This window comes from Vicia villosa, linkage group LG2, assembly GCF_029867415.1.
Source record: "Vicia villosa cultivar HV-30 ecotype Madison, WI linkage group LG2, Vvil1.0, whole genome shotgun sequence".
Taxonomy (NCBI): domain Eukaryota; kingdom Viridiplantae; phylum Streptophyta; class Magnoliopsida; order Fabales; family Fabaceae; genus Vicia; species Vicia villosa.
The window spans coordinates 180915173-180923417 of NC_081181.1; the positions used below are offsets into that span (position 1 = coordinate 180915173).

Sequence of the window (8245 nt, forward strand, 5' to 3'; positions counted from 1 at the left end):
CAAGAGATATATCCTCCTTTTAATGTTTGAGGGTCCTTTTTATATCTTTCCATGAAGGTGGGAGTTTGTCTATTATGGAAGACACAATGATGGTTTCATCCATGTGCATTTTGTGTTGTTTGTAATTATTAAGAATACGTTCAATTTCATAAAATTGTTCCATAACTAGTCTATTCTCGACCATTTTATAATTATTGAAATGGGAAACAATAAATTTCTTACTTGTAGCATCTTCTTGCATGTAGCTTGACTCTAGTTTATTCCAAAGATCTTTTGCGGATTGACTGCTTTGATAGATATCGAACAAGGAATATGACATACCGTTGAGAATATGGCCCATGCAAATGTAATCATCATTGTCCCATTTTTTCCTTTATCTTGTTTCAGCAATTGATTCTTCTTTCCTTTCTACTGGTCTTGTTGTATTCAGAACATATTCGACTTTCAAAGTTTGTAAGAATTTCTTTTTCTTTTTCTGTCAACGGATAAAATTGCATCCATCAAACTTTTCCAATTTTACAAAATTAGATGTCATTTCTTTGAGTGATGCCGCCTTTGATTAAGTAAAGAATTATTCCTAAAGATTGTTGGATCTCTGTGGTTGTTGGTGGATATATGGCAGCCCTTAAACCAAGAAGATGTTGATGAAGACTGTACTTGAAAAACTCAAAGCGTGTGAATTTCACACTAACCTTTAGGAACAATTCGTCCCCACCAATTATAGTATATTGGATGCAATTGAGAATAACGGTGAATTCCCTTCAAGATACTTTGATTTCCTTAATGTGAATTGCACAAACAAACTAAACGTAACTTTTGATAATAGTTTACAGAAAATTGTTTTCTACACTTTACTCGTGCATTAATAAAGTGAAAGAATGATTTAGAATAATTGAAATGGTGGATAATGGGTGAGTATATTTCTATTTTTGTGTGTGTTTTTTTTTGTTTCTTAAGTGTCTCTATTTATAGAAAAAATGATGTCACTTGGTGAAGAGAAACACTCTTTGAATTAAATTTTGTATCGGAACAATGAACCATTATATTGTTTAACGTTCAGAATATTCAACAATCAACGTGTTGATTTAATTGGCTAAGGAGGTGTCCAATTTTTTTTTAAATAAGGCAATATATCATAAAAGAGAAAAGATGGTACAAAAAGAGAGGGGGGACATAAAACCAAAACCCTCTCAACCATTGGGAAATCTAAAGAAGGGCAAACCCAGCCTATTCTTTACAAAGTCAGCTCTTAGGAAAACCGGGATAGAATAAAAAAATATGGAGTCAGGAAGAGTAAGACCATGGTTAGCGAGGGAGTCTGCACAAGTGTTCCCTTCTCTGTAAATATGAGAAACCACAAAAGACTTCTGAGAGATAATATTAACACAATTAATCCATCTATTACGGACTTGCCAAGGAACCTTAAAAGGGGGTGAGAAAGCCTTCACCACCGCCATGGAGTCAGATTCTAACCAAATATGATTCCAATTCTTCTCATTGGCGAACTCAATGGCAGACATCGTCCCGGAGAGTTCGGCGATGAGAGAATTGGAGAAACCAAGAAAACAAGAAAAAGCACCCAAGAAATCGCCATCATGATTTCTATAAATACCGCCACAAGTTGAAGGACCAGGATTATTAAGAGAGGCACCATCGCAATTAATCTTGATCCAAGACCAAGGCGGGGGCTTCCAAATAACCTCAACAATTTGAAAGGCAGCAGGAGGCTGAATGCGGACCCGAAACTGTTTGAGAACAGAGAAATCCAGAAGGGGAAGAAAGGAGCCAGCTTTAGACTGACCACCAGTAGAAGAGCAAGTAGCAATAATCCCTACTATGGAGGAGGCAGCCAAGATAATCTTAGAGTTAAAAGTCAAACTATTGCGAGCAAACCAAATGGCGTTGAACACCAGGACAATGGCACAATGAATAGGAGGTGTCCAATTTCAAACCACCAACCTTTAGGTACCAACCAACATCCTTTACCAAATAATTTAATTCTATGTATGTTCAGTAGCAATATATATGTATTATACATAAATTCAACTTTCCGATAATATTTTGGAAATCACTTACAGGTTTCAGATTGAAACAATTGTAATATATCTTTTTTTATTAATATATTTAATTTTTCTTTAAAAATAAAGAAAACATTGATGTATTTATAATGGTTGTAGATAGAGCTGTCAAAATGGACTACCCGGCCCTAAACGGGCAGGCCCTGTGCTTTTTAGGGCTGGGACAAAAAGGTCCGATTTGATATGGGCTCGAGAATTACTATCCGAACTCGGCCGTAAATGGGCTTCGGGTTACCCGGCCCTAAACAGGCTTTTTTAATTAAAAACTCCATAATATTTATTATAACTAAAATTAAAAACATTTTTAATTACTATATTATTTCTTATAAATACTATAATGTGTTTTTAACTACAATATATGTCCAAATTGTATAAAATAATACTTGCATATTAAAAATAACGGAAAACTAATACAATACAATCTAAGAATGTTGATTATATTAATGTATTATATTTAAAAGTGAAAGATGAAATAAGATAGAGATAAAATTTAGTGAGTAGAGAAAAATCAATATGATATTTTGAAGTAAACAATATAAATATTATATATTTTAAAATTTTATAATTATGTGGGCCTAATGGACTACCCACGGTTCATATAGACTAGCTCTAATAGATAGTGAGATTTTTAGGGCTGAGCTAAAAAGACTCTGAAAAATATTGACTCTAATTTTAAAGCTCAAACCCTATAATTTTTTGGACTTGATGAGCCGACTTATATGAACTAACCAATTTTAACAGCTTTGATTATAAACATCACTTTAGAATTTATAAGGTAGAAGCAAATACAATCTAAGTTTTAAAAACTACTATATATCTTACACGGACCAAACCATAATTATGTCCCAAAAATTCAGTGCTATATACACTCAAGTCGGTCGTATCTATTGTGTTTGTGTTTGTGTTTGTTTTTGTTTATTTGTTTGAAAGTAAAATCATAAACAGAATCTATTATTGTTATATTGAAAAGTAAGAACTGTGGCCCAACATCTCTTTCTCTTTTAAGTACTTTTTAGTTTAATACATACTAGTTCAACTTGAAATAATTTGAGATCAATAATTTTCAAGTGTCAATACTCTTTTCAATTTTCTTTTTTCATTTGTCCTTTTTTTTATATCCACAAGTTGTGCGAATGTGGAACTAATAATATTACGTGGCAGTGAGTCTAATATGGATAAGATTATTTTCTCAAACTCAAAGCAAAAACGTTGAATAGAACAAACCAAATAATGCAACATTCATTTCAACACTTGTTCTGTCTTTCAACATGTTCTTATCAACATGTGTCAAATGTTGCACAAAAGCACATCAACCAAATGTTATGTTGATTGTCAAAACTGTTTGCGCCATAGTATATCGTTTTTTAAAAATCTCAGAAGCAGTTTTAGAGGGTTTCTATAAACTAGTAACAAACCCGTGCATACGCACGGGTTCTGGTCGGACGTATGTTATTTTTAAAGATAGTAATTGTTATTTGTAAAAAATATATTAATCAGAACATAATTAATATTTGAAATACAGAAATATTTTTATTCAAAATAAATTATTAACAGTTTTTAAAAGTAAAGTTGTATGATATTTAGTAATTGTTTAACAACTAAAATGTATCATTAGAAAAAAAAAAATTAAAAGAAGTCAAAACATATAAAAAAAATTGTGACATTGACTTTTGTTTTTGAAAAAGCAAAGTTTAGTTTCCAACAAATATATTAATAAGGAAATAGTAAAAAGAATACTTATCTTTTGACATTATTTATAAAATACATAAATTAGTAGTATTTTTTTCTTGTATATAAAAATAATATTATTTAATTTTTTTTTGGGTTAATCATAGATTGATTTCCCTTATTTTGACATTATTTATAAAAATATTTGAATCAATAGAATATATTTTTTTCGTATATAAAAATAATACCAAAATATTAGTAAAATATTTGACATTATATCATTCTCGTATTAGTGAAATGTTTTCCCGTATTATTCTCGTATATAAAAATATTTAACATCATATATTTCTCTTATTTACATTAGTAACATATATTAGTTAAATAATTACATCAATAATACGTAAATAAAGTTTCCATTTATTTTTAAAAAAAAATATTTTTTAAATTAAAAATAATTTCAAAATAAAAATATTACACATAAATAATTAAAAAACAACTCTTTTCGTATTTGATTTCATAGATTATTTTAAAGAGATTTACTTTGTTTTTTTAAGTGTACAAAAAATATAATAATTATTGTAACAACGATTGTATTTAGTACAAATAATATAACTTTTACTTTTCCTAATGCATGTTTTTCACCAAAGTTTTTTTACTTGATCAAACTTCTAATTCTCCATTATTAAAAATAAATAAAGTTGTATTAGCTAGTTGCAATTTACACCCAATGTAACCATTTCTAAGATCTAAATGATATTTAAAGTCCTACTCGTTGAGAACCATGGTAAAATCCTCTCGGTTTTAAGAAATAAAGTTTATTAATGAAGATTACTATCTGCAACAAAATATACTTATTAAAAATATACTTATTAAAAATTATAAATTTAGAAATATAGGAATACAGTTAATCTGATGAAAATCATAAAACCAACCATTAGAATGAAAGCATGTCACATTAACCAATAAACCAGGCTCACTTAAGCACAATTGATAGGCTTTATGAGTTATAAATGGTATATAACGTAAAAACAATTGTACTGGAAAAGTTTCACAGATCTAGAGAAAGAAAAAAAAGAAAAAGACCGATAAACTTGACAACATGATCTTGGGTCTAAATCCTGGCCATCGAGAAAACAAGAAATTCTTGGGTCTGTTTTGATTTGAAAAACTGCTAAAACCTAATAGCATGTGTTCCAATTTTGCACCACTTTTTTCTTTGATAGCAAATATATACCATCACATGTGTGGGTGCAACTTATCTTAACAAAACCATAGTGTGATGTAGCACTGACAATTTAATTTATAGGAATAATTATATCATTAGACTTAGGACACGTGACAAAAATAGATTCACACATCCAAGTTCTTGTTAATTGGATGTTCAGGGTTGATCTCAAACACCCTTTTGCTTCTCATGATTTCCAAGCTAGTGGCATCATCCATAGTTTGTGACTTCATTAGCCTAGAGCAGCAAGTTTGATTTACATTCAGCAGAGTGCTACTTACATTTTCAAAACCATTATAATGAAATGTGTACGATAGAGTAAAACACACCTTTCCAAACTTGCAGACCAACCAAAATTTTCCGACACCAGGACACAAGACAAAGAGCTCAATTGGTTTGAAATCTGCACACTTGCAACTTTGTCTCCCAATCGTTTCTTAATCCAATCAATTGTCCCGATATATTCCTACTTCATCTCTTTTTCCTTTTCCTCATTTTTGTCACCTACAGAAATATCAAACTACATTTATCAAGTCTGAGTGGTTAAGGGAGCATATTATTAGAGTGCTGACATATTAATTAGTAATCAGTTAAAAAATTGACCAAATTAGAGAAGGGAATGTCTAAAACCATCCCTGCAATTTAGAGACACTTATACAAATTTCCTGACACATGTGCTATAGATGTCAAACATCTACATGTATCAGACACTAACGTATATTAGATACAGCGACACACCTAATCGTAAAATTGTATTTAACCAACAAATAGAGATAGTTATGTATTCAATTTATATATAATTTTGTCCCTAAACATAATAGCTATTCAACCAACAAATATTAGAAATGAAATGAAAATTAATACCTGTTCCTAAAAGAGATTTTATATATCTGCATTGTGGACTCAAACAATTCATCATTCCATGATATATACTTTGGCTTCCCCTGAGTAGTACAAGAACTGCAAAAACAAAGTTCATCAAAAAACCAAAAAAAATCAAATTCATGGACAAAAATCAACATGGAAGGAAAAACAAAATTAACAAAAAGTATATCAGAAAAAAACCTTAAAGACATAGTAGTAATGGATTTTCCAGTGAGAATAGGATAATCATCACCATCAAGAATCTTTTAAATAAAAGGTTCCAAGTCATTATGAGTAGCAAGTGAAACACAAGCCTTGAAACTCTCAGGACCAGTTCTTCCATTAAGACCCAAATTCTGCAAATATCCATCTGATGAATTATCCTCCAAAATTCTTCTCAGTGTTTCCCTCTGAACCTTCTCTGCTTCCTTAGCCATGAATTCAAGTTCTTCTATAACTTTCTCCATGTTAATCACCTCCACTTTCTCTAACATTCTCACCAAAATCATCATTTTAATAGAAGGTGAGTGAGGAATAATCAATTTTTTGACAAAAAGGATACACAAAAAAACAAACCAAATTTTCAATACATTGTTTTCTTTGAATAGATAGGAGTCCTATAAACAAAAGCAAATGCACGTGCTACATGTACAAAGAAACTTTGAGATAAAAACACCAAAAAAAGAAAAATATATTTTTGAGATAGTAAACAAATCTCAAAATTGTTTCATGTGTATTTCAATTGGCATCATGTTTGATTGTGTATTGCATCCCAGGAGTACCTTTTCTCCTCAAGTTGCGTCTGCTGCAAATTTATTTGTTGTAGACAACAAATCTCGAACCGTTTCATTGTATATTTCCAACATTGACACCTGTAAATTTTTACAAATGAAAAACATCATTAGTCAATGAAAAACCTCGGCGTTAAGAGGCCTCACCAAAGAACGTCTCAAAGGTAAATTCAAAACACCAGACGAAACATGAGTAAATGAAATAACATGTATTAGATGAAAAAAATTTAAATAAGATGTTTCATAAAAACCCAACATTAAAAAACACGACATTATACTTTTCGGTAGTGTAATGAGACAAGTAAACTATAAATTAGAAACAATCCATACTTTCATAGTACAACATGATACCTTAATATATACTACTTCAGAGATGGAGTTACTATCTCAACAAATGCAGTTAGATGTTGCTTCAAAAGTATAGCTCCAGAATAACCATAAAATCATCATAATACCTCTGTAAGAAAGATAGAAGAACATTTATATATGATGCAAACTGCAAAAACATTCCGAACATTCAAAACTCAATATTTAGACTAAAAGATATAAACAACCCAAAAACATATCTCTATTTTTTGTTTGCTTGAAATTTTAAACAACAATTTGTAAACAAATTTATGGCCTAAACTCAGAAATGCGAATCAAAACACCAACACCATTGATAACCTCAAATCTATAAAAACGAATGAAGCCTCAAAAATGCAAATCAAACACCAACGTCAGAATACGAAACGATATCGTCAAATGATAGTGAAAACAGAAAAACAGCCATCGAAGAAGAACAGGCATTCAAAATTGAGAGGGGGGCAGAAATAAAACTCAACCCTAAATATAAAAATTGCGAATCAAACACCAACAACAGCATAGGAAACGAAACCCTAAAATTAAAGGGAAAACCGAAATACAACAAACAAACCTCTTTATCAATCAGAAACAATTTGAAGTGCTCTTTGGTCTTTGATAAAACTGTACATTTGTGATGGATTCTGACGACAACTTTCCAGAGTTCCTTACTTTCATTGATGTCCTTCAATTTTTCAAAAGATCTTGCCAAAGTGAACTTCAAAGCTGGAGATTATTGGAAGATGTATTTGTTGTTGGTTGGAAAAGATAAGCAATTGTAGAGAGAGATGAGAAATATAAAACGTGTTGAGAGAGATGGTATGATTGTGTGTGAAGGAAGAAAAGACAAAGGGTAGAGTGTGAAATCGTTCATGTTTGCAGAAGAAGAGCACACTTTTGGCAGAACAAATTAGGGTTTCAAGAAATATGGGGGAAGAGAAGATAAAGGTGTGGCAATTTAGATACAATTTGGAGTAAATTTGGAGTGAATAGGAGAAAAGAGCTCTGCCAAAAAGGAAATTGATAAGACAAGAAGTAAATAATAATGATTTGCAGGAAATAAATATATATTAAACGTGGTTTATGTTGATGTTGGCCCACTGAGTAAATATATATGGTTGTAAGAAATCAACGAAAGACATTTTTTTGCCCCTAAAATATTAACTTATACTAAGATAATCAAAGGGTATTTTAGTGAAATTCAGAACAGTAAATTTTCTTATATTATAGATATTCTTTTTGGCAATACTCGGTAACGTTTGCTTAGACATTTTTTA

General features: G+C 30.6%; 2 long non-coding RNA genes across 2 annotated transcripts; both read right to left on the reverse strand.

Annotated features, from left to right (window-relative positions):
• Window positions 1-4680: 4680 nt before the first annotated feature.
• On the reverse strand, window positions 4681-6089 carry LOC131653168 (uncharacterized). Its single transcript, XR_009298971.1, has 4 exons — window positions 6037-6089; window positions 5836-5931; window positions 5301-5475; window positions 4681-5208 (listed from the first exon to the last, which is right to left on the reverse strand). It is a non-coding gene; the product is annotated as an uncharacterized LOC131653168 (long non-coding RNA).
• Window positions 6090-6184: 95 nt separating this feature from the next.
• On the reverse strand, window positions 6185-8010 carry LOC131653169 (uncharacterized). The gene is made up of 4 exons (XR_009298972.1): window positions 7543-8010; window positions 6978-7083; window positions 6618-6707; window positions 6185-6322 (listed from the first exon to the last, which is right to left on the reverse strand). It is a non-coding gene; the product is annotated as an uncharacterized LOC131653169 (long non-coding RNA).
• Window positions 8011-8245: the final 235 nt, after the last annotated feature.